This window comes from Acanthochromis polyacanthus, chromosome 5 (assembly GCF_021347895.1).
Source record: "Acanthochromis polyacanthus isolate Apoly-LR-REF ecotype Palm Island chromosome 5, KAUST_Apoly_ChrSc, whole genome shotgun sequence".
In the NCBI taxonomy this organism is placed as follows: Eukaryota; Metazoa; Chordata; class Actinopteri; family Pomacentridae; genus Acanthochromis; species Acanthochromis polyacanthus.
Genome location: NC_067117.1, coordinates 19,353,450 through 19,380,786, shown reverse-complemented (window position 1 = coordinate 19,380,786; position 27,337 = coordinate 19,353,450). Strand labels below are relative to the sequence as shown.

At 40.2% G+C, this 27,337-nt stretch overlaps 1 protein-coding gene across 1 annotated transcript in view; it reads right to left on the bottom strand.

Moving 5' to 3' along the window:
* The window catches only part of dlgap4b (discs, large (Drosophila) homolog-associated protein 4b), a 119,543-nt gene that overhangs the window by 88,812 nt on the left and 3,394 nt on the right, over positions 1 to 27,337 (bottom strand).

The window sequence follows — 27,337 nt, the reverse complement described above, 5'->3', positions numbered from 1 at the left end:
GATTACACCTGAAGGGATCACATTATATCTGACCAAGCGTTAATAGCAGCACAATCTCCAGAACCAGACACAGAAGGTGAAAAGCTGCACAAACAACTAAAGCGTGGCGCAATCAAGTCAATACGAGACAGCACAAAGCACTGAAAAACAAATGAGATGAAACAGCTGCTTATGAATATGGAAGAACTATCTGAAAATGTAGGGAACTAATTTGGATGTTTCAATATGGCCACTTGTGTTGAAAAGAGAAAGGGCTCTTACATAAGTCAAGACACTTGCTCTGAGACAGATCCATATGCTACACATATCTAAAAAAAAATATTCAGAATCATTGGAAATGTTCTTGCTTCATGCTTTTATAATAGATATCTACTGAGTGAACAAAATAAATTACAAATAAACCTGAATATCACACTGATATTATTCTGGAAGAACTGAAAATGAAAAATACTGGTGTAAGAATTCCTCTCCTTTATATTACAGCACACCTTAATCATTACTCATGTAACCAATAGGTTTCCGAAATGGAAAAAGTGGAGATCACAGCTCTGTATTCAAAGAGTTTTATAAATGCACCTGCAACTGTAAGTTCTTGTTGCAACAGTGTCACTAAAAACCCTACACAAAGAGCATCCCTATGACTATAAAGCAAAATGTGTTAGTGACAGAAGATTTTAATGGAAAAGCTGTTGATCGTGTGATATTTGAAGAACTAATCCTGGAGCTCTCTGTACTTAAACTAGAAAAAACACCTTGCATGTTAACCAGTCAAGTCGTATAAAACGCTCTCACTTCTTGATATCATTCTGTTGGGTAATTCTTTGAATTTCTGCATGAATTTTCGAGTAATAGTGACAAACTTTTGATTTTCATTGGAATTTGGTCTTCACAGGTCACAGTGACCAAAACTGAGACCTTTGACCACCGAACTCTCCAATCTGAAGACACCCCCTCCAGGCAATCTAAAGAAGTTGTGTTTACAAGAACAGAATGCACAGATGAATAGATGGGCAGCTGGACGACTTAAAAACATAATGTTCCCAGGGTCAGCTGTTACCAGTGCAGAGGCAAAATAACTCGACTTTTCAAAGTTTTATCACACAATATGTTTGTTTGGAATCAAGTATTGTTTAAAGCTGAGCTTTCGTAATGGCAGTAATTTAAAAAAATTCAAATTATTGAAATAATTCTTGAAATAAATTTGTCTTGTTTTTTTTTTTTAGATAACAAAAGTCAATAATGATGAAGACTTATATTGCAGAATTGGAAAAATTTCTTTTGATTTCAGTTCGGGAGAGAGGAATATTACAAACGGCTGCTCCCCGTCGATCGCTGTTTTTCCTATCATCCTTCACATGATAGCAATGTGAGATGCTATCTGGATGGATATTGGTTGTGTGCCACAGTGACAGCACTGATCAGTGACCTCGGCTGACCTTCATCTTACCGCTGTGTGATTAGAGAAGCTGCAGCTGTCGAGCTTTTCCGGGCTCTGATGCAAACCAAATGTGCGAGCTCATATACGCCGAGCATCATTTTGGTCTTTTCCACCGGGTTCATCTTTCATTAACTACAGGTCATCAGTGTGACCCAAGTGTGTGTGTATGTGTGTGTTAGTAAGTTCACTGTGACAATATGTGCATAGGAGTGAACGAGTTCATATACTCTCATGATAACTGTGAACATTGTTTATATGTAGACCATCATGCGTGCTCAAGCAAATGTGATTCAGATTTCTTCAATCGATACTACTTCTAATTACAGCTCCCTCTTTTTTATGTGATGAGGGTTTCGAGGAATCAAACACAACAAACAATCCACTGGGACCCAAAGTGCTGCCTGAAGCAGAACTGACAGCCTGCAGCCATAATCGAAAGTGTCTGTAGCGTTCATTAGACTATAGCCGTAATGAGGTTCTTTTTCCCAGAGTGATATTACAAACAGAATAAACAAGACTTAGAAGAACACTTTCAAGAGCCAAGAATTTCTCTGCATCAGTTCTAACAGATTTGGATGATCACCGTATTGCTTGTGCCTTGTTCTACCAGCGTGCAGACGCTGTTAGGATTAACATTTCAGCTGAGTGCAAAGAGCAACAACAGCTGGTGGTGCAAACTCACCTAAATGTAGTAATGGTGCAAACGAGGAGAATTTATTCACTTTTTCCCCCAAAATTAATCAGCAATCCTGCCATGTACGAATAGTGCACTGACAGGATTACTGATTAATTTTGTTGTGCAATGTACAATGACAATAAAAGGACCTGTATTCTATTGTATAACAATAATGATAATAAAGGAACAGCAGGGCAAAATTACGTTGCTATTTAGAAATCTGTTAATACATTTGTGTGTTAAGCCAAGTTCTGTGCATCCTACCTTGTCTCAAAATAAAGATTTATAACATTTGAGTTGCACCATTAAAAAGACCCTATTATATTTTATAGAGACTCAAGTAACGTATAAATTGTCCAGACGAAAACATCTGCAGGGCCTCTAAATTAAAGCCATCAACTATGTATTTCTACAGCATCCAAAGATGTAGCGTTATTGCCAAAAATAACAGTTTTGGAAGTCTTAGAGTGGTAAACCCACCTGTCAAACGTTTGAAAATGCAGGTATGACTTTGTATGACTTACATATGAAATGTGTGACAGAATAATTAGTATTCATACTTGCAATAATTAGCAATTTGAGATGCAGTGTGTCAATGTCATGCCAGATGTCTCAACCATATCCTACAGGATAGTTATACATTACCAAGTCAGTGTTAGCTTTACACTGCATTTGCTGCATCAATAACTCTGCCAATACATCAGTCCTGAAAAATGCACGTATTTGTGCTTTTTCTTTTCTGAATTTTGTTTCTATGCCAACCTCTGGTGCTTTTAGGGTCATCTGGGGAGAAAACATTTTTCTTCTAGTGACTGAGCAGCGATTAGTGACGAGTGCAGAACATCACAGTAGAGCTTTTGCTGCAGGCCTGGTTTCTCTAAGTACAAGCTAAACTCTCTATTGTGACTCACGCTGTTCTGGTTTCTCAGGTCATGATTTGCACCAGCAGTAACAGTGAGTGCTAACCGGGAGGCTTGAGTGTAGTGGGGACTCGACATGAGGCTAGTGCATTTGCCTAGCTTTCCTGTGACACACTTTGAGCTGTCTGAGGCAGCCACTGCGAACCAGACCTAAGCGTTTCACCACAAAGCCTCTCTGCTGCTCATCAGCCCCTGGTCTGTGTCGTCTCCCATTCATCCCGCCTTTCTCTCTCTGTTAACCCGGCAAAGTTTTGTTCTGCCACTCTGTCTAAATGCTTTCTCATAAACCCTGTGCGCCCGTCTCTTTTCATCTGTCTGATTTTCTCTCTGCTTCTATCTTTTTGCTAACATAAAGAGTCAATCACTCACAATCCTGCTTTGATCTGGCTGAAGGAGCTGTTTTGTAAATCAACAATCGACCCCCTCCTCTATTTAAGGCTGTACTTTTTGTGCCAACACTCATATTACAAAAAGCTTAAAGAAAACAGAAACTCCCTCCTGAGAGTCTGATTCAAAAATTCTATTTCTAAATAAATAAAAAATGATAACACGTGCTTGTCTCTCCTTTCGTTCTCTCCTGCAGTATGCAGTCTTATACACAACTGCACACATTTTAGTATCAAATATCTGAACATTGTTAGCCCAGCAAGGCTCTTTATAGTCAGTGTGGCAGAGAAGTGGAGTTGTGTCCCTGTAGTGCACTTTGGATGTGTAGAGTTTACCCACTGTCCTTTGTAGCCACAGACAGGAGTACAGCCTCAGCAAAGGTGCTCAAAGGTAACCAGTCGCCGAGAGCAACAATGGCGGGTCATGACTGGGTGAAGCCTGTGATATAACCCCACAGGCACCCAACGTGACAGTTTTTAAAGGTGGACATTTTATCAGCGTCTCTGATTACAGAAGCACTGACAGCCACTCAGCAACCTCCTATTTTCACACACACACACACACACACACACACACACACACACACACACACACACACACACACACACACACACACACACACACACACACACACATTAAGATGATTGGGACGCAGTAACACAGGATGTTTCATGTTCCCACTAGGTGACGAATACAAGTCATGTCAGCAAAATGTATTCTTCCAAACAACAGCACTCCCTTTGCTCCATAGTGACCCAAACTACAGGTCAGGGTTCACTCAGCGTTCGCTTGTTTTTTCTTTCTTCAAATAGCCAATAATTAGCTCTTTCTATTGCGGTCAGATATCTCACTGGTCATTGTTTCGGTGTAACTGAAGCTCTGCAGCTCCTGGGGGGAATACTTCAAGAGACTCGCTTTAGTTTGGCTTTGCTCTGTGAGTGCTACTTTCTCGTTCTACTTCCTGCTCTACTTCTTGTGCCCTATAAGTTATCGTGCTCTGGCACACTTTACTTCTTTAACTAGTCCATCATCGCTGTCAAATTTTCATGCTGTAAAGACGGTAGTATGCAATACGTTATGTTCAGTCATTAAAAATGTTCCTAACCCACATTTCAAATGCTACAAGTAAAGGATTACGTAATAAATGGAAGATGTATACAATAGGGCTGCATAATATTGGAAAATACTCAGATTGCAATGTGTTTCTCCAATATATGTTGCAATATAAAAAATATTTTCACCAGATGATGTCAATGTTTGGAAAGAATTAGGGAGTCTAAAGTTTTTGGGAGGATTTTGTGGGGGAGCGCAAAAAAATAAACAAATAAAAAAGCTGACAAACTGCTTTATACTGTTTTTTTGTTTGTTTTTTTTAGTTTGAACTCAGAAATACATCCTAAGTTGTATTTTGTTTTGCTTTGGAAGGCATTTAGATCTGGTTTTGCACTCATCACACAGACCTTTGTGGTGCTGGTATTAACAGTCAAACAAATTAGTGTAGTGGCGGTAATGATTGCAAGACACCACCAATAGAGTACCAGTTTTTGGTCAACATTATCATTTCTGTGGTCAAAATATTTCGATACAAGTGATGTATTTTGTTTCTGAAACCAAATCTTCCTTATCAGTGTTTCTCTTCTGTTCCTACCTCATTTTACTGTTCACATGTGGAGACTGCATGTCAACAAATTCTGTCTTGTTAAAAAAAAAAGTGAAGAAAGAAAAAGCTCAGTGTCTCCAAGCACTCTCAAAGTACCATTCCTCCTCTTGTAGGTTAGACATGGAAAATGAAAAGCGTGCAAGTTCTATTTTTGACTCAAGCTACAAAGGAAGTCGCAGCGTGATGTGTGTGAGTTACTTTGCCTCACTTCACGTTGCATTTCCTGCGATGTGACGGTTGCACATGCACACATTTCAGTGTCAAAGCTGAAATGATCTATTGTGCAACTCTAGTACACAGTACAGGATGCAGCACCAGTTGCACCTCTTTGGTCTTGACAGAAATATCTCAACAGATTTTTCTTGGATTGCTGTGAAATCTAGTGCAGACAGTCATGGCTCCCACCCTATGAGTTCCCTCGCTCTTTCCTCTAAGGACTCCATGAAGACAGCATTTCTGGTTTTGAATGGAGTATATAATTAATTACAGCTTGCCAATGATGGATTGAATAGCAATAACTCATTAGTCCATGATGATTAAAGCACCTGCAAATTAACAACATTATAACCAGGCTCACCAGCTAACCAGCAAATCTCAATGATAAACATTACACCTGCTGAACATCACTGTGTTAGCATGATCACTTTGGAGGTTAGCACTTATCCTAAAGCTCTGCTGGCATGGCATTATGTATTGTATTTTGACCTATTGTACATGCAGTTGAATAATGATTAAATCTATACTATACATTTTATGGTGTGGGTGTAGAATTCAGATGTATAGCTGCATATATTTCAATTCCATATCCACTTATAGGTCAGTAAAAGATCAAGCATAATTTATGTCCAATGTAAAAAATTTATTAGCTGGTTAACTATAACTCATTGTGATGATTGCCTTGACATTACTCCCATAAACAACTTCAGCGTATATCGACAGTCACTGTGGGTGCGGAGTCTCTTCTCCAGATACCCCTGGGACCCTACTCGCCATGGTAATGACCCCTAATGACCACGTTTGTGACAGCAGCTGTAATCGTAGCAACAGTTGGCCGGTGCAGCTCCTTCACACCAAGACAAAAGGAGGAGCGGGTGAGGAGGAAGAGAGGGCAGGAGGCTCCCTGTCATCAGCAGTCAGATGGGAGCCTCCTCTAAATTCATCCTTCCATCCTTTTTCACTCATTCGCAGTTTCATCCGTCTCTGAACCACTTTCCCCCCTTTTGCATTCTCATCCATTCCTGTATGTTAATGCCTCGTTTTCAATAGGTAATTAACTGCTTAATGTTCTCCTCTAATAAATGGATTTTCAGAGTCATAAATACACAGATCGTTACCATCATCACAATTATTTCTCTCGCTCCGTCTTTTATTTCCCCCAGACTCAGCTCATCACGCACCACTGACACGGCTGCATTTACATTCCTGACAAATCCCATCCATACACGAAGCAGCAACAATATGTTTTCGGCAACTCTCCTCATCTGTCAACCACCCATGCTGATACCTCCATTCCCCATTTTAGCCTCTAATTCATTAACAAAAGCACACAGTCATTTTCACATCATATGCATTCACTCCTCTCAATGCTTCTTATCCCGCTCACTGTAATTTATGGTCCCTTATCAGGCTCCAGCTTTAACCTTCCCCCTGCTTTTCTGTCCATCCATCAGCACCTCCCCCTGGGCTCTGAGCGGTCCATGTACCCCCACGAGCGAGAGTGCTGAGAGAGGCTGAAATATTGATGTCCCCAGGCGAAGGCCACCTCCAGCACACTCTGCAGGGGGTACAGACCAGGGCCACACTCAGCCACAGTCGGAGTGAGTGAACTTTATGTAGAGGAAAGCCACAGCAGATGGAGGTGAAGGCAGAGTGAAGCTAATGAACAGAAAATGATGGAGTGTGTGTGTGTGTGTGAAGTCTGTGTATAAAAACCATGTTATCCCAACTGCCAGCTGGCTTCTTCATGTGCATCTGGTCATTTGCTTCCAGGTGATCTGGAGCTTCATCCAAGAAAGTATGTGTGTGTGTGGAGTGAATGGACTCATGAGCTGGACTTTTCCCATGCATCGCCCACTAAACACAGTTTTCAACACAAGTCGGATATTTGAGCTATTTGTTTATGCAAGCCTCCCCCACCTTCCTGTTTTTCTTGTCTGTTTTTCCACCATCTTCCCTCCATCTCACTTGATGCCTCGCTCCCCCACAACCAAACCCTTTAATTTTCCCCCTTTCTCATTTTCTGCTCATTAGTCACACTTCTTTTTGTCTTACAAATTTCAACATTTTTCTGTGTTTCCTAAAGGTGTCTTCCTCCTCCTTGTTTTATAGGTGACTTTCTCTCTTAAGTGAAGGTGACCTTGCCAAAGAGGCCCATAAGAATTGCCATGGAGACAGCATCCAGCTAGGTGATGCTTATTGTGAAGGCAGTTTTTACCACAGAGCTTATTTTCTCCGGCTCCTGATTCATGGCTCCATCACTCTGGTTTAGATTACTATAATATTGCCTGGCTCCATATTTCTCTCAGTGTCTGGTTCTTTCTTGAATCCAGAGCAAATATAAAAATCTGTTCCGCTAAAATGTAATGTAATAAATCAGATTTTAGGCAATATGCTACACTTTTATCTTGTGATTTTTTGTTTGTTTGTTTGTTTCTTTCAGAGGAAATGTAATTTTGAGATGCACAATGAAATACAGTACTCCTTACCAACAGGAAGTAATGACTTTTCTGGTCTACGTGCATTTATTTTAAACTTTTTTCTTACATGGTCAGTTAAGTACAAATCATGACACACTGTCCTGCAGTAGTCCAGCTAAATATGCTAACAATTGAGTCACACGGTGGAGTATGACATCTGTTTGTTTACAATATACATAAATATTATTATGACCAGAAGTAATGCAAGAAACACATCAAAACTCTTTCATGTCCAATGCAGTAAACCCACTCAGATTACTTGTCCTTTTAAACTTTGTTCTTATTGGTAGAAAGGTGGATTTCTGCCTTCTTAAGCACATGGAGATGCTGTTGCAGACTTAATCAAAAATTGATGAAGTGAGAAAAACCAAAAGTGCAAATGCAGCTACAGCTCAGATACTGTATGATATATATATTTTTAAAACCTTCCTTAACCAGAACTTTCTGTGAAAGTAAGGCACAGAGATTCATCACAGATAAACTTTCTAAAAAAACACAACATTTCAAACCACCCGTGATGACGATACAGTACAGTACTACCCCACTTCCATATCAACATGAATATCATCCGTCATCCAGCACTGGATGTATAATCTGCCCTTTACAATCATTTGTTGACATTAATTCTGTAAAACTGGTGAGGCTTCTCATCTTTGTCTGCACAGATCCGTATTATGATTTCAGAGCTTGCACATGAAACTTACATTAAACATTTTCCTGCATTTACTGTACATAAACAGTAGAAAACATTCAGTAGCAGGGAGTCATTTGAATTATCAGAAAAGGAAAACATGATTTGTTTACTGGTAAATTTTCTGTCTCTGAGTTGTTGTGTATGTGAGATTCCTTCAGGCCTGCAATGCGTCACTCACACAGCCGTAGGCAGACGCTCACAGCTGTCTGTCAAAATTAGGGCCATCCTACTTTCTCTAGGCCTTGATTCTAAATGTGAATGTACATATGCAATTTCTCAGCATTAATACTTAAGGTGTTATTTGTAACATTTGAATCCAACAGAAACACAGATAGAGTTTGATACGTGTCAGAGCTCTGTGCAGCGAGTCGACAGTAATGTATGAAGAGCATAGATCTGGATGCTGTTTGAACCACCGCAGTATATAATTTACCAAGACGGCACCACACTAACTACTCCTCACCAGTCAAAGAAGTCAAAGAAAACAGATATATGAAAAAATCCACTGGTCAAAAGTATTTTTCATAAGCTCTTTGATTAAAAAGCTGCTCTGTCTGCCTCTTTCATTGACTCCCTCGGGAGCAGAACAACTTGTAAGGAAGCTGCTCAGTTTGAGTTCAGACTCTGAAGAAGTTTGTCTCAGAATCAGATTGATTTAGTTTATTAGAATTTCAAACAAACCAAAAATACACCAAGAAAAGCTTTCTCAGAAATCAGTCTGATGTTTAATCTATTCACAATGCCTACAGCACATTATTACTATTACTCCATGTATGCAATTGATTTATTTCTTAATTTGGTTGCTTGATGGGATTAGAACGAGCTGTAAACACAACAGTGACTTATTATCATTTTAAAAAGATATTAGGGCCAAACTGGGTGCGACATTAGCATTCAGTGAGTTTTTTTCCACCTGTAACTCCAATGTTCACTCACTTTGTAACTCTGAAGGAAACATCTGGCTTCTTAAGCTGCTAAATTATACATTATGTCCACCAGCTAGCTGCTAACTTGGGGAGCAGCTGTGCAGTATCAGATTTTGTCTGTTTGCTAAAAACCACTGCATGCCTTCAATCTCCTGAAAGATGCTAAAATGCTCTGCAGGGCTGAGAGAAACTGTGCAGTTGGGTGATTAGTCTGTCAGTTTGTCTCTGCTACATTACAAACAGTAATTTGATTCATATTCAAAATAAAAATATCGATCTGTGCACTTTGCTTACACCATTTACAGTGGAATGTTCTGTTAAGTTAATTATGAAGGTTTATTGTTTATGAAGATGAATGTGTAGGGCAGAACAATAGTGTAAAAGAAAGTTTGGCACACAACGAGAGCTTTATGATGCCAAGGATAACTGATTGTGAGTCTGTGCACATGCAAGTGTATGAAGGCTTACTAGTGACTAGTGTGTGAGTGTGTGTGTGTGTGTGTGTGTGTGTGTGTGTGTGTGTGTGTGTGTGTGTGTGTGTGTGTGTGTGTGTGTGTGTGTACATGTTTATCTATACCGGTGGGGACTTGGTGGGGACTTGGACCTGACTCCACGCTATCTCGGTGGGGACTCGTTTCGGTCTAATTTCAGTCCCCACAAGTTTAAACAGTGTTTTCTTGGCCATGTTGTTGTTACTGAAAAAAGTAAAAGTGCAAAAACGTTTCTTTAGGGTTAGGCATTGTTTTGGTGTTGGTTAAGGTTAGGGTAAGGGTTAGGGGTTAGGTATGAATGGAAGTCAATGGTATGTCCCCACGGGGATATAAGAACCAGACATGTGTGTGTGTGTGGTCAGGTGCTCGCTATACTTGTGGGGACCACATGTCCTCACAACTGTAGGAAAACCGAAAACAATGTCACTTGTGGGGACCTCATTTCAGTCCCCACAAGTTTAAACAGTGTTTTCTTGGCCATGTTGTTGTTACTGAAAAAAGTAAAAGTGCAAAAACGTTTCTTTAGGGTTAGCCATTGTTTTGGTTAGGGTTAGGGTAAGGGTAAGGTTTAGGGGTTAGATATGAATGGGAGTCAATGGTATGTCCCCACAGTGATAGAAAAACATAGTGTGTGTGTGTGTGTGTGTGTGTGTGTGTGTGTGTGTGTGTGTGTGTGTGTGTGTGTGTGTGTGTGTGTGTTTGTGTGTGTGTGTGTGTGTGTGTGTGTGTGTGTAAGCATGTGTAATTGGTGGCCTGTGTCAACACTGTATGAGAGCAGGGCAGCTGAAACAAGGACGAGATGGATGAGAGCAACTCCATATCTCTGCCCCTTCACTGATAAAGAGCATTAGAGGGCAATGAACAGAGGCTGTGAAAAAGGGGGAGCAGAAATGGCAGTAAGGATGAGGTAAGTAAGGAGAGAGAGTAAAGTTGGGATGAGGCCATATAGACACAACAAACCTGTCTTCAAAATATGACATTCCTACACAAGTTAACCGTATTCTTATCTTTGCTATGAAAGAAATTTAATCCCCTCAAAAAGCTCGGCTGTGTTGTAATATGAAAGGCTTTCAATTTGAAAGTCTACTTTAGGAATGAAGGTAATGTCAGCAACAAGAAGGTCACCAAGGAGACCAAAGCTCACTTCTCATGTGGGACTGTTATCCTTAGACTTAAGTTTAGTTTTTACTTGTTTATTTTTGGCTGTCGCTTGCTGTTTGGTTGGTTTAGGCACCAAAATGATCTGGTTAGGTTTAGGGAAATGCCATGCTTTAAAATACAACCTTTCTACAACATTTTTGAAGCTTTTCCTCCATTTTCTGGGATACCAGGGTGACGAGTCTCACCCCATATAATGTGAGACTGACTGGCTAAAAAGACACACGAGTAAAACAAAAAAATAAATGGCAGAGATAAGTTGATGTGGTTCATATTTGTGCAACAGAAATGACTTTTCTTTCAAAATGCAATTGAAGCTTCAGTTTAGTTGAATATAAAGATAATTTCTGGATGACAGAACTGATCAGCAATGACCTGATGTACGGAGGAAAAACCAGTAATCAAGTTTGAACACAAGACATAGCAGTTTGCCGCAGTTGTTACCTTCACTCAAAGAGAACTCCAAACAATCAGAACATACCGGTGGGCTAAGCTTTGCATGCCAACGGTGTAACAGACTATCAGTGTATACAGCTGTGCTCGTACACATACATATGTCAACACACGCACAAATTATTCTAAGCCCCTCAGTGCACAACTAGCAATGAAATCTCTTCAGTCCAGCTAATGTAGTAAAATCTTTGCAACAACATTAAATTCTAAAGGAGTCTAATTAAAATTCAGAACAGCAAAGTGTGATTAGCTGTATTGGGCTGAGTGGCTGACCCTCCAGCGGTGTGATTGCTGTGAGGATTTGCGTAGCATGAAGGAAGTTTGAACAGCACAAAATAAGGAGAAAAAAATACCAGTAAATATAACATAGTTGTTAGTAAAGGTAAGCAAGCCTCTTGTAAACATTTTAATTAGCAGCATAATGAAGCCAGAAGCCTTCAGTGCGTGTTAAATAAAAAAGAAAACTGATTGCAAGCCGGTACGTTTATATGCAAACCTCAAGCGTACTGTAAATTAATCTTTTATTATTGTGCATACAAAACAGTCTTGTTGGTCACACTTAATATACAGACCATTCATAATGACACAAGACATATATCCGAACTGTACACTCAAATTTCTACACGCATAAAGTTTGTTTGGAGCTGCTTTGACTTGAGGCAACTGAATATTTTGCCAGGTTTGTTGTGGAGGTGTAAACTATGCAAACACATAGCAAGCTAAATAACCGTGAAAAGCACAAAACTGGGCCCGAGGTGAAGCAAATGATAACACGGATTTAGCTCTGCAGAATCTTATTGTTTCCAAAAGTGAACTCTGGTATGTTACTTAAGGATCTAAGTGCTTATTTGACACTTGTATTAATCTGGAACAGATTCAGTTACAGCCTTGCTTTAACAATCTCTGTGTACTCGCAAATGCATCAGCATGCAAAGTCTCAACTCAGAAATCCACCTCAGCCTGCTGCTGCTTCACGTTTCGGCTTTGTAAAGTCGTGCTGCCTGATTACAACTGACATCTTAACATAGAGCTGCTGTAAAAACAGACAGAAACACTTCAGATCATTATGTAACGCGTTAGCACATTAAAAATTAACGCTTTAAAAATCCACAAGAAAATCGCCACATTTAAACCTCAACAACTTGGGGTAAACAAATAACACATCGTGCATCAGCAAATGAGGTCAGTGTTTGATGAAGTGAATGAAGTTGACTCACAGGCTTACAGCAACATTCCTGCTGCAGTAGTGACACAGCACTTGAATGAGCTGAATGTATGTCTCTGTGACCTCTTTGTGACCTCTCTGTGCTCATACCTCTGGTTCTTAGTACATGCATGACAAGACAAAGAGTGTGAATGAGGTCAGGCTAACCAGAAACAGGATTTTTTTGTCATCTGTAGAGCACACTATGAAAATTATCTTTGCTATTTTTAGCAACTTCAAAATTTTGACATCCTTGACATTTCAAGTGTCTCCGGGCAAAAGAATAAATAGCTTCAAAATAGTTTCATATTCATGCAGGAAAGGACAGAGCCCCATGGAATACAACAATTTTAACTTTAATCTGCCAAATTCAGACCTCCAGATTTATGGTTTTCGGACTTCTTTTGTCACAGACACAAACACTCCACACCAAAGTCTCAAAGTCACTTTTGAAAGCTGGGAGATTTCCAGATCTGATATCTCATGATGGCTGTATTTGAACTGGATTAGACCTTGAGAATTGAACAACCTGTGTCTGTTGACATGTCAAGAAAACCAAAATAAAACCTTACAGGTCTTCACCTTCTGGTATTTTTCTGTCACACATAAGCGGCCAGAGACCAGGACAGATTTCAACCCCTCGTCTGTACTGTCAGTACTGCAACTGAAGTGAGCTATTATCTCCCAGCATGGGCAACCCCCGAAGGATTAACCAGCAATCCTTCTTAAATCTGCTCTCATCATAAAAACCATGACACAAGCTCTTGCAGGGATACTGTCGGTGCACTACAAACATTTATAATAATACCAACAGGCACTGTCAGAGCCCAATCACTATCCACTATCAGCAGCCTAACTTCACCAGCTCGCTCTACCCAAGGGTTCAAATGTCAGACTGTCACAGCGATTTACTAATCCTGTTCCCGATGTCACGCTGAGAAGTTGAGAGCTTCCTGCTCTGTTGTTGTGTGGAGTTTGCTTTTAGTGTGTTACCTTCCTCCTCTAGAGATTATTCTTCCTTTAATCATTTTAGAAAAAATGAGAACAAAGTGATCTGCTGTAATATATCAACTAGACAAGACAAAAAAAGAAACTAAAAAGTAGGTGAGCTCTAGTCAAGAATCTCTCAGTGCTTTTCTCTCCCTGCATATTTAACCAATGTCCCCAGGTATGACGCCGTATGCCAGTTGAGATTGTTCTGCGGTGTTCATGCAAACTAGTGCATGAAATTTTGCAGAAGAAAAGCAGTTTTTTATGGCATGAGTCACATCTGTGTTAACAGTTTATAGATTTTCTTAAGCAAGCGTCACCGTCGTGATAATCCGCCTGTTGCCATTTTTAAATGCTGGAGCAATAAGCTGAAATAACTTAAAGCTGAGGAGTCAATCACTGGCAAACTTACATTTTGAGAAAATTTTTTGGAAGGGTATTGACACAAATCAAGCCTATGTAAGAACCGGGACTTTGTTCACAAAACACATCAATGTTTCGGTCTCGCTATGAGTCAACAATGATGAAATACAGTCTTCTTAAACCGCACAACTCCCACATGCTCACTTGCCGACGGCTGAGAGGAGCTGGAGCTGGCGTAGGGACAAAATCTGATGGTTCCTTGTGTTGTCAGGACACAGTTCAGGTCATTATGTAGGTCAAAAACAAGGACAGTGGCAGTTTTAGGAGGAGAGGCAAAAAAAAGGGGTGAAGGAGCAGAGAAAGAGAGAGGGATGGAAAAGGAGCAGAAAGATTGCAGAGAGAACAAAGGAGGAATAATACAGCAGCATTAAAAGAGACAGAAGGTGACCTTAGAGCACTCAGGCATGAGCTGGCTCAAAACACAGCATGGATTTGAACAAATCAGAGCATTCCACATCAAAATAATCCACATTTGATAGCCTCCTATCAGCCAGATTGGTGCAGCCCAGTCAGATGTGCAGCAGTCCGACACATACTCTCTGCAAGAACGTACATTCCCCTGTATCCCCACCTCACACAGGTACCAGACTCAAGCTGTCCATCACCAGAATGGCACCAGTTTACCATCATGCTCTCACATCTTTTGTGATTTTCTCAGCCTTACAAAACCTGTCTCTCTGTCAGGGCTGCAGTCTCCTCCTCATGTTCGTGTTACAACTGTAGTGTGGTACCTCTGCAAGTGTGTACACACCCATAATACAGAGACTGTGTGTGGCCATTTCCGCAGTCAGACCATCAGCTGCACACTCCACCTCCATCCCCATCCCCATATCCCTCTTCTTCTGTGGAAGACATCATTTCTTGTTTTCATCGATTGCTTGTCTTCATCATTTTTAAGCATCATTTATATGTCCTCGTCTCCTCGCCTCATCGGCGCACCAGTCCCATTTCCACTGACAGCAGCGCAGGCAATCAGGTCAGCAGTTGACCTATTTTAGGCATGAGGAGCTCAGGGCCTCCGCTTGCTCAGTCACTTAAGAACTGAGGCTGCTATAAACAACACATAGGCAACATGAACAAACAGGTTTCGACACAAAAGTCTCAAAATGCGCCTCCTTCAGGAGGTGTGTCACAAGGCATGCTTTCCTTTTACTTTCAAAGAGGTCAAGTGAGGTTCTACATCAAATATGCATAAGATCATGTGGCCTGCTAACAGCTCTGGACAAGTGCAGAGTGTACCATCTTTTGTGAAGGTCAGCCTTCTCTTACAGCATCTTGGACACACACAGCGGTTGTCTAGATGGCTCAGCAGAGTACGGCGCATGTATTTAATTGCGATGTCACAAAGAGGGAATTCTGCTTCTGACCTTGGTCACACGACAAGACCTGTGAGATGTTAAATAAGTCAGTGGACCAACTGAAGCAATAAGCCTCACGGTCTGGAAGAGCTGATTACCAGGGTCATTGATCTTAAAACAGCGGAGGGACTTAGTGTTTGCAGACTGTCCTAAACATCACCACTTCAGCCCTGCAAAATTACACAAACTGCTGCTTTTGGCTAAAAGTGTCAGTGTACATAAGATTTTGCTGCTGATTAAAGATGATGTATCATTCAGTTTAACCACCTACACAAAGTCTTTGATGAGTTACTAATTAAAATGATGTCCAGTACAATTTGCTACACTTTAAAATAAGAGGGCACCACATTGTGACTAAACAGCTCAGTAACTGAATCACTTTAGGGCCACAAAGTGATGGACTTCTCATTGCTATTAGGCACAGTTACATTTTACTCCTATTAATCACTTTACAGCATTACAACCTTGTATATGGCGTCCAAGAATTTGAGCCAGTGCAGCTTCTGTAGGTGAAGACTGTGGGTCAAGATTACAAGAAAATCACTGCAGTGAAAGATAAGCACTTGTCACCACAGGAGGAAGAAAACACAGATCTGTCAATATGAAGCAGCCCTGATGCAACAATGACTGCCCTGGCAGTGCTGCAGCACAGGTATTTTGAGTGGAGAAAAAAAAGTTTCTCTATGCCACTTCCTCTGCCAACGTATCTATCAACAGATCCTTTGCTTATGTATTCAATTGTTATTCATTTATGTCAGTGTTCTCTCTTCATAGCAATAATTCTCCAGGGTGCTGTTTGATCTGCACAAAAGGAAAGCCTGTGACCTCTGTCTTTGTGTGCAGCTCTCATGGGGCTCCACAGACCAACACATCACGAGTGTCTCTTGAGCCCTTGTAGGTCACTGATAGTCAGTCCTGATCAGATGGACATCAAACTGAAATATCTCAACTACTACTGGACGAATTTTCTTAAAATCTGGTGCAAAACATTTACATTGGTAGATTTGGATGAAGAGTCTTGACTAATGAATGACCAGGAAACTTGGCAAAGATAAAATATAGAAACTTTTGTTTTCCCCTGTTATTGAGGAGATAAATGGAAAATTAATCACATTCCCATCATTCCCTCTTTTAATTTCATACCTATTGCTAAGTAGCCATTGCTAGCACATAGGAGGTGAGCATGGTAAGCATTATTGATGTTAAACATCACCGTATTAGCATTGTCACTCTGAGCGTTTTAACATACAGACATTAGCATTTAGCTCAAAGCAAAGCTGTGTCTAAATATAGTCTCGCAGAGCTGCCAGTGCGGCTGTGGATTTGTTGAAAGGAAAGAGATGCAACAACATAAAAAAAAAAGTGGCACAAAATTTAAATCATGGTACACACACACACACACATATACTTGCATAGATGACCCCGCCAAAGCAAGGAGCTTAGGCAATTCAAGCTGTTAATCACACTAAGTGCAGCAGTGCATTTAACGTTGCTTTTCTTTTGAAATCAACTGATTTGTCTCGCTTGTGATTTAGCATCATTTCACCAGCCAGTCTCTCTCTCTCTTTCTTTGTTAGCCTGTGACAGTCAAATAGCAGTGTTAGGTGGCACTGATAAGACACAGGGCACAACTGGAGGCTACACAGACGGAGACCAGTCTTGCAGCAAAGCGCTTGCATGTACTACAATGGGTCTTACATATTGTAGTTATATGATGTGCTTTCAGCAAAGTGACAGTGACGAGAGAACTGCAGAATGATTCAGCATAATCACACATGGATTTATCAGGACTGAAGTCCTTTGCCCTCAAATCCATTTGTCTTTTTATATTAAACAAACAAATGCCCATGTTGGGATATGATTCCATTATAATCTGCTCAGTAATGGCATTAACTTATATGGGTCGGATTCAAGCTGGCTGTATGCAGCTGGTATGCCTGCAAGGTCCGCACAGACAATTAGAACATAACAAAAATAAACAAAGAAACAGGTCATTCATTCACTTCATACGGACCTCAGTATCACACAGGTCAATGGATGCTGTTTGAAATTACTGCATCCAACATGCATTGTTATTGCAAGACAAAAAGCATGTATCAAGTAGCACTGAAAAGGTTAATGACATGGTCTGTAGTGATATTATTTTCTATCTTCTTAAGTATATAGAATTTTCTGGTTAAGGTGAAGAGTAGCACACATAGTGACACATGTATCTAATGTAACCTGCTTGATACATGCATATATATGTACGTACAAAAAAGAAATCACATATTAGAAACAAAAATATCCAAAAGTCAACATGGAATAAGTGGTAATAATTATGTCCCCTGCCTTCGCCCGAGTCAGCTGGGATAGGCTCCAGCACCCCCTGTGACCCTAGTGAGGATGTATAGAGAATGGATGGATGAATGCAAACATGCTATGATGTAACATAACGAAAATGCAAAGTTCAGTTGCATGAAGAAATCCCAAGCAGGCTCATAATTAGGTCATTAAAATGATTTATCATCATCAGAGGAAATCAAACATTTTATCACAGTAGGTGTTACATTCTCGAAAATAGGGGAGAAATTAAGTCTTCAGGAAACAACAATTTGTTCGCAGTTTAAAAAAAGAACGCATGTTCAAAGACAGAACTTCAAACAGAGATGTAGATGAATCCCCCAGTTGTTGGAAAACTCAATTCAGTCCTCATTGTACGATGTTTACTGGAGGAACCGAGGAGATCATCTATCAGCTGTACTTGTCTATAAAAGCATTTTTTCTGTCTATTGTGTGGCACTGCTTTTCATTACCTGCTTGTACGTCCTATGATTCACTTATAAAAGCACAATAACCTCCACCACAGGTGCATCAGTTGGAACATCAGCTCTAATAAAGTCATCCAGAGACTAAATATAGCAGAAGATGCTTGCTTTTGCAGTACCATGGAGCAGAGGAAAATAAACTAAGAAGCAAAGGCCATGACTTTTTTTTTTCAGTTAGAGAGGTGGTCATGCACTCATTATAGTGGAGAATGTTATTAAATGAATCAGTTCATCTCCTGCCACAGTGTAGAATGTATCAGGCAGGGTTGTTATGGCAGTAACGCTGGCATCCTTTCACTAGTAATCCAGTTTTAGAATTCATTGTAAGGTTTGGCTGATATATATGTGGTATTTTATGGCTCACAAATGATCAGAAAAATCTGTCTATTGCACCTGACACTGAGGCATAGTTTGGGTTCACTTGTCCAATTAGAGGGAAGGTTCACTGCAAATCATTGCAAAGTCACTCTGAGTGGAAACCGTTATCATATGATGAAACATTTCCACCAGGACAGAAGAGGTCTCTAGGTTGACGATCCAAACAGCAGTAGGGGGTCAAAATATTCTTTTGTGATCTTTTATTTTTTTTACTGTCATTGATGAAGTAAAAAGCTGGTGGAACATGATTAGTGCTCTCGCGCCAAAACGATGACGCTCTTCTCGACTCCCCAAAAGCACTGACAGGCTGTCAATGAGTCAGCCCGATGAGAGTGACGGCGGAAGGTTAGCATGAATAGTTCTGCGGTGGTAACCCACTGTGATGCTGCAAAAAAGACGATATAATTAGCTTAACTGTCCTCAGATAAGCTGAGGTCGCGTCAGGCCGTTCAATCAAGACTAGCACATGATTTGACTGACATAGATGACCTTGTTAATCTTCTATGAGCGGATAAGCATGGCTAAGGTTACAAACTAAGGGTAGAGCTTATAACGGATGGTTGATAGTTGTTAAGGTTAGTAAGATGGCTGCAGTCTTCATGTGATCTCTTTCTATCTATTGGAATGATGGTGTTTCTATATGTTACAATTTATGGAACCCCAGAAAACTTTAAATACATAAATGTAAAGAACTGGTAATCCAGCCAGTACATCAGCCAGGCTAATGCACTGGTGTCTCTTGTTTTATCACAAATGTACCGTAGTTATAAGAAGGCATTTAAAGGACAAAATGTTACTTTTACCATCAAATAAAGTACATAATACGGGGATCCACAGTCACACTAGAAAATATGTGAGCCTATACTTAGGGGATGTCTACTTGTTTAAGTAGTGTTTCAAAATAAAATTGTATCTCTATAATTTTCGTGAACACTAATGCCTGTCACATGACTATTTACATACATTTAGCCCACAGATGTTGGTTTGAACAAGAAGCAAAGGATTGTTTGGTTAGATATAGAAAAAGTGAAGATTACTGAAAGGCGGAAAGTGAGACGGGACATTTCTTCACGTGAAGCGAGGTGGGAATGGTACTGAATTTAAGCAACACAGGCCGATGTCTGGTGTCTTCTGGAAAAGGGTCACATGATTGGGGCATGATGAATCAGGGAAGAACACATAGTGACTGATAAGACCGAATTAGGAAGCAAACGTGGGTGGCTGTGTCGTGTTTTCCCAAAAGTCTCCAACCCGCACCATCCAGACTAAAATGGCTCAGTGTAAATGTAGCAACAGTTATTTCAAAGTGAATTTATGTCAGTGTGGATGCTTTGGACACAGCAGTGACTCGGGACAGGGACTGATTGATTATCAAATTATCATATTAAAACACATGAAAAATACAATAATTTAAATATTTGCCGCTTTGACACTCTCTGTATTCACCACATTGGGCTGATACTGATTGATAACAGTATTGGCTCAAAATAACAAGCATTGGTTGATCTCTACTTTGAGTTAAAAGCCAACAGCAGCAAGCCAGCATACTGACAATGCTAACATTTTGATATTCTGAAGGTACAATGTTAATCATGTTTACCATCTTTAAAATGCTAATCAGCATTACTACAATTCCACAAATGACAGTTTGTCATTAGGATTCATCCTTTGCAAGTCTGTTCAAAATTTTCTGCCAATCTATCAGTTGAGTAGGTGTCCAGACATTTCACAGGACAAATGAAAAATCTGATCTGCTGGTAGAGTCAAATGAAATATCAAATCATCACCACAAATTTCATGGCTGCTGATTAAATAGTTGAGATATTTCAGATAGATAAGGCTGACAAACACTGCTTTCCAAAGAGACAATTCTCTACCATGGCTAAAAACACACAATTCATGGAAACGTATCATGTTGTATGTAAATGCACAAATAATTAACACAACACAGAAAGGGTGCTTGTCATTTTCCAGAGAATTTCTGTCATAATCTTTTCACACTGTGCCTTTTTTTTTTCACTGTCAACAAAACAATACATGCAGGATGCAATTATTTAACAAATGTATTCTGCACATATGCATGCTGATATACACTCTGACATGGAATTTACCCCGCTTTGAATCTTATGAAAATGGTGGCTTGGAAGGTGAACACACAGAACAGAACAAGCCAACAAAGACTTGACTGACGCTGACAGAGAACAGTGCACGGTTGAATGAGAACCTGACATCAGTTGTGTTGCTTGACAAGCAGTCTTTGTAGTTACAGAATGACGGCATGGCCCTAATACACGGGTTTATTAATACACCACATTAGGTTTATGCTTGTGTCTCCTGGGCTTCAGAACTCATCTTTTTTCATTTGTTTTTGTGGAACTTGCATTTGAAGCTGGCAGTTTCACTGTCTGTCTATTTATCTCCACGACCCTCACTTTCCCCCTGTCCCACTTTTCCTCTCACTCGGTGATCTTCTTTATGAGTCACCTGCAGGTCTGTGCTGCGGAGGACTCCAGGCACGGCAGGTTTATTTATATTTCAAACACAGGGCATATCAAAGTGCTTCACGAATGCAAAAAAGGATTCAAAAATCAATGCAGACTCAGAAGAACGCAGATAGGTAAATTAGCATGAAAAGAATGAATAAAGAATAAAAGCAAGAGGGAAAATTATTAAAAATGGATCAGTGAACATAAGAATGTATTTATAGACTGGGAAAGTCTCTCATGTTGCACAAACTATGTGTAGCAATGATACAAAGCAGCCCAAAGAGGACGTACACAATGGGTGCATACATGCAGCTCTGCATATCGATTGGACTGAATACACTCTTGCATGTTTAAAGAAACATTAAAGAAAGCTTTATCAAGCTGACCATCTCCAGGTCTCAGTAGGGAGACGAGCACTTCGGCTCAAATCACTAATAAGACAATACATCAGCCTCTAGACCTGCAAAAAATAATCAAACCCTTCTTAAAACATAAACACAGTCATGTGGCAGATTTAAATTAATGTCTTGTGGAAAAGCAAAGAGCCGCAGAGCGCCAGCTCAGCATCATGTCAGGCAGTTATTGAGGGAAACTAAACTTTCTCTGTTCTTTTGCAGCTTGGTTCCATGAGTCTTTTCAGCATCATTAATTTGTGCCATGCTGTGTTATTTCTTCTGTGGTGAATGCTATATCAGTTAATTTACAATTAGTGACAAAAGGTCTGCCCACTGAAATAATCAAGTCATTCACCATGGCATGCATGCACTGATTTTCTGTAATCATCTGTGACATCTTCACACCAACATGCTACTGTTTTCCAACTAGGTAATGCTAATGGTTTACGCAATAATGATTCAGCTGATGCTTAGCTGATTTGATATCATTAACTGTTCCAAACACCAGTTGGAGTGTAGTGAGTTCTCTTTTAATTAGTGGGACAGTAAAAGCCACCACAACAGCGGACACCAGCTGAAACTGCATCGACAGAAGAGAAAAGACAGACAAATGAAGTGCTCAGAAGGAAAATCCAAAGCAGAGGAATCATCCATTGCCTTGTACAGACTGTCAGACAGGAGAAAGTAACTGAAGAAGGAGACAGATGTGCCTCTTGGACCGCAGCTCAGAGACTCTGCAACCGCTTAAGAGCAGTAGTGTACTTTCTAATATAACACCTTAATTAAGCTGTAGACTTGGATAGCCAGTGAATTATAATACTTTTCTACTGAAAGCATATTTTGGCAGAGTATAGCTCGGGACGATAGCTCCATTAATTCTACAGTAATATGTAGTAGCACTGTAACTAGACACTTATTTCATTCTCTTTTTTATTTTTCACACATGCAAAGTGTGAAAAAGAGAGACTGCTTCTTTCTGAGGGCACAAGAGAGCAATATGGAGAGCTATAAAAGTGTTTAAAAGCACATTACTGATCACTGGAGGAGGCTGAGGGCAGGCCCTGCTTAGTTCAAGCACAGACCAGAATGGTTTTTGTAGTGTATATAAAGGCCAGGGGCAGAGTTTGTATCATTTAAAGGTCAGAGCAACACATCTCCATAGAATAGTAATCAAAAGTATTTCTGTAGGGGGTAAATACTTCTGCACAGCACAAAATAGGTTTGGGTACTTCACATTTGTGTAAGTATGTAGGGAAGAATACAAAATGGTGCACTCTAAGTCTGTATGAGCAGCTTTAGTAAAGAGATTCAGTTCATCTCAGTGAAAATCAGTGTGTGCATGTGAAGCCATTTCAGATTTTTTTTTTTGCTCAATTACTGTAATAAACTGTAAAAAGTGAAACCAAATGTTCAAAGCTGACAATGTATAATTTGTCAGAGAGACAAGTTCTCCACCTGCATCGTACAGGAAACACGGATGACATTATTATTCAGCATTCACAGACAGTATCTCAGTGAATCCATTCATCTCCACACAATGCATGAGTGTGTGTGTGTGTGCGCGTGTGTGCATGTGTGCATGTGTGTGAAAGAGAGAGGGAGAGATGATTACTGAGGCATTGTGAGTAGATTTAAGAAGTAAATTGAACACAGAGGTGGGCCTCCTCTCTGCTTGTTCTCGTGTCCTCTAATTTCATTTTTTCCCTCTGTTCTCCAGCGGGGGTCTTGCATTTCAATGAGTCTCCGTCCGACTGGGAAGTGGTCTCGCTTCTATTAAAGAACAATTCTCTCATGCTATTAGGAACCTGGCAGGAGAAGACAGAGGCCGCGATGGCAAATGTTATCAGGGAGAGTGTCTGTAGTGGGATTCTCTAATGAAGTAAGGATAAGGAGTGTTGTGGTTCCTGAAAAAAAGCCACATTCTGCCAACACTGGGAAATGCTCTGAAAGTGGTGAAACACATAATAGACACACTGACGCAACATTGGATCCACTGTATTTTATTCTCGGTGCAAATTTTGACCAGGGTTCTTGTTAAAGACACATTCTTTTATTCTAACAAATGATTATATCTGTCTTCTTGAGTTAAAAACTGTTCAGTTGTTGTATGACTTCAGTTGTAACTTAAACAAATTGTCTTCTTTTGTGTTGTCATTTTTTGTCTAAGAAACAGCTAACATTATCTGTGTCTAAAGGTGAAATATACAGGCCAGAGATGGTTAGCTGAGCTGATTGCTCATAATACTTACCTCAAAACCACAACTAATTAATTCTCAGTAACTCGGAGCAGCTGCAGATATACAGTGCATCTACTTGACTTAATTTTGTTGCAAATTAGTCACAGAAAACGTAATTATCAGGTGACAACAGTACAGATACAAATGATACCAAAAAATGCTAATGTTCATACAGCAACAGAACCAAATGAAGACATACTGTGCTCTTGCTGTAGACATTCGCTAATCTGATCCTACACCGAGGACAGATCTGTACAGATGCCCTCTAAACAAAACTAACAGATTACAAGATTTGCCTGGATGTGTGCAATTCTTTAACAGCCTTATAGAAACTCTGACCTCTATTTCTAGTAATCTGGCCTCAGAGTCTCAACCCTAGCAAGAAGATTTGTATCTACCCTCCAACACTCTCTCTGTACTCCTTCTCTCTGCCAGGGAGCCAGATCTCTACTCTGACCTTTACAACCGAGCAGCCGACAGCCTGACCTCCTTTCACCAAGACACATCTTTTGACTGCAGCCATTTTCTCACCATTATGTTTAGCAATGGGCCTGTGCTTGCCAGAGACAGGAGACTAGTTGCTGAGGCTATCATTCATAGCAAGGAGGAGGAAAGGATTAAGGCCATTGAGAAAGAGCAGGAGAGAGAGGGGTCTGCATCTTAATGCAGGCCTGTGTGTGCAACAGCCTTGTTATTAGGCGGCTCTCTGCAAGGGGAGAAAAGATGCAGCGGCTGGGTGGGAAGCTGCAGGTGGGGGGCAGGATTAAGGTGAGGAGTGAAAGAGGCAAATGCAGAAAAGGCTGAGGAAAAAATGTTGATGGGAAGAGTGGAAGATACAAATAAAAAGAGTGCATATGAAGTGCAAAAAACATATCGTGCACAACACAAAATGACCCTTTTCAGTCGTTTAAGTCCTGCAAACAGAACATATGTTATTTTAATCCTACCACTCCTGTTTTACTACCAGCAACAAACAATTATTTTGTTCAATTATTACAGATTTTATTACACTGTCTTGTCCTATCTATTTCTTTAGACTCAAATTTTTCCAAATGTAAGAGCCTTCCTTTTATCGAACACAAATTCTCCGCATTTGTACAAAATCCTCACTCATTTTTTTTTTCCTTACATCTACGTTAGAAAACATTTGCTCTCTAAAATTCAGCTGCCACTGCTTTTCATTTTTTCCCCTTGCAAAGTTAATGGCTGAATAAATAAAAACTAAACTTTTACCCCAGCATTCTTAATGTTTTTACTGTTTTACTTATAATGGATTTCTTTTACAAAGTTCCTAGGCTCTTCCCACTGAGTACGGCTAAGAAATTTATCTGAATTGATGAGTACGTTTTTTTTTCCTCTCTTCTGCATTTGGATGATTGCATTTGGGAAAACATTTCAGTCAGACAGAGAAAAACATTTTTTTTTGCAACACTTCAAAGGAATGCATTACAAACAGACACAACCAGCAGCTCACACACACACACACACAAAGTAGCATTCTGTCAGATGCACAAACACACACAGATTCAGACACAGAGACACAAAACCAACATGGATCCATCATAACAGCATTACCCACTCCACTGGCCTCCTCCAGTCGCGGCTGTTTGCTCTCTATTACATTCTATTAGCTTACAGTCACTTAATCACCTCAAAGAAAACAGAGCAAAATAACTGCTGCTGCACAGGAGAATTGAATCCAGGTGGCCAAAAAAGAACTTGTTAGATTCGTTTGTCCATTTGGTTTGTCAATCATTTTCTATTTGACATTTTCAAACGCAATTCAAAGCAAAATTAAGCGTATCAAACTCTACCTCTCTTTTGCCAACTCAAGCAAGCCAGACAAAACCTACACGCAGTGCAAGAACTAGAGCCAATACAGCAGCACTGCTTCCCCTGCCCATACGTACGACACCATGTTTGTTGAAAAGGCGAGTAAAGTGGAGTTGAGTAAAGCTTTGAGGATCCCTAAGGGGCAATTTGGTTTGTGAACAACAGTTGAGCCAGCTATGCCTAACTAATTTTCATTTTGAGAATGGATCCCGGTATGAAATGAGAGCCTATTTTAATGCCAGGTGTAAATGCAAGGACCCATATATTGGATGTCATTAAGCAGATAGTGTGTCTCATCTGCATACAGCACAGTAATACCAGGTGTGAATGGAGCAGCAGGTTTTGACTTAAAAACCTGGGAATTTATTCCACGCATTCCTTAGCTGACCTCAGGAGGGTGTTTTCAACAACCTTAAAGAGTCATTAGCTTCAGAAAATCAACTAAACATCCTTGGGATCACAGAGTTTTTGCTCCTCAGTGGATACTGATTGAAATGCATGACATTTACATTCAAACAGGCAACAGATAAAAATTTTCACAAGTCAGTACACAAAGTGTGCAGAGCACTTATCTGTTATGTCTGTCTCCTATTATACGGCATCAACTGACATTTTCATGGACTGATCAGACTCAGGTCATCCAACACAGCTGCACGTTAGGTGCCACTGCAATCTCACAAAGTTTCACAAAGGAAAAAGGTACTAACATCAAATTTGACACCAGAGGTTCAGGTTAGCACGTAGTGTTGTACCAGCAGTCACTCAAAAGTGCAATTATATACCTAACTTAAGTGTATTAGTTGCCTAAATACTGTACTTGCCACATTTGCCATGTGCGAACTGTAGTAGAGTAATCAATGGAATGACACTGACAGGAAAGCATCAAAAATACCACTAATGAGCCACAATGCTGCAAAATCCTTCAGTCTGTCAAGTGGTTCGTAAGTCTAACTCTTTCTATGTTGTTAATGAGGGTTTCCTGGAGTAACACCAGCGATAGTAGCACATCCTGTCGTGTGCAGAATTACTCCAGCCTGAGCCGTAAAAGCTCCCCTTGGTCAACCTGAACCTGCGCCAACCCCGCTATCCCAGCGCAGCACAGCTAGCGCGGCTCTTAGCTGCAGGGCAGGTGAAAAGAGGGTTTGGCACCCACTCCTGAGTCTGCTGCCTCTTGGGAAGTGAGACGTAAGCTTTAATTAGGGCGGATAGTGAGGTGTTTTGGACAAGCAGAGGAGGCTTTAATTGGTGTCAAAAGAGTCTTACTTCATGTTATATATACCCACAATGCATGTGAGGTGTTTGGAGAGGGAACTGTGCACGGCCTCGTTCTGAGTGTTTGGTTTAAAGCAGACAGTTTGTGCTAATGACAGCTGAAATGTGAGTTTCTGACAGGTAGGAGAAAGAAGAAAAAGGTAAAAAAAAAAAAAAAAGCAAAACAAAAAAAAAACAAGGAACTGTTGCACTGACACTGACATGAACATTTTCTAAAATTATAGTCATCAGCAGTTGGGTGTGAATTGTGTCAATGACAAACTCTGCTTCCGTTCACGTCCATCCTTTGTGACAATCAGTGTGGTTTCCTATTCCTAAACAAATTAACTGATAGGGCCGTTGCTTAGCATAATCCACTTTTCTGACAGTATTCTTGCTTGCAGTTCTTGCATTTCAACAAGATAATAACACAGTTTGCTTGTTGTCCAACATCCCAAAGGCATGTTTAGTGCATG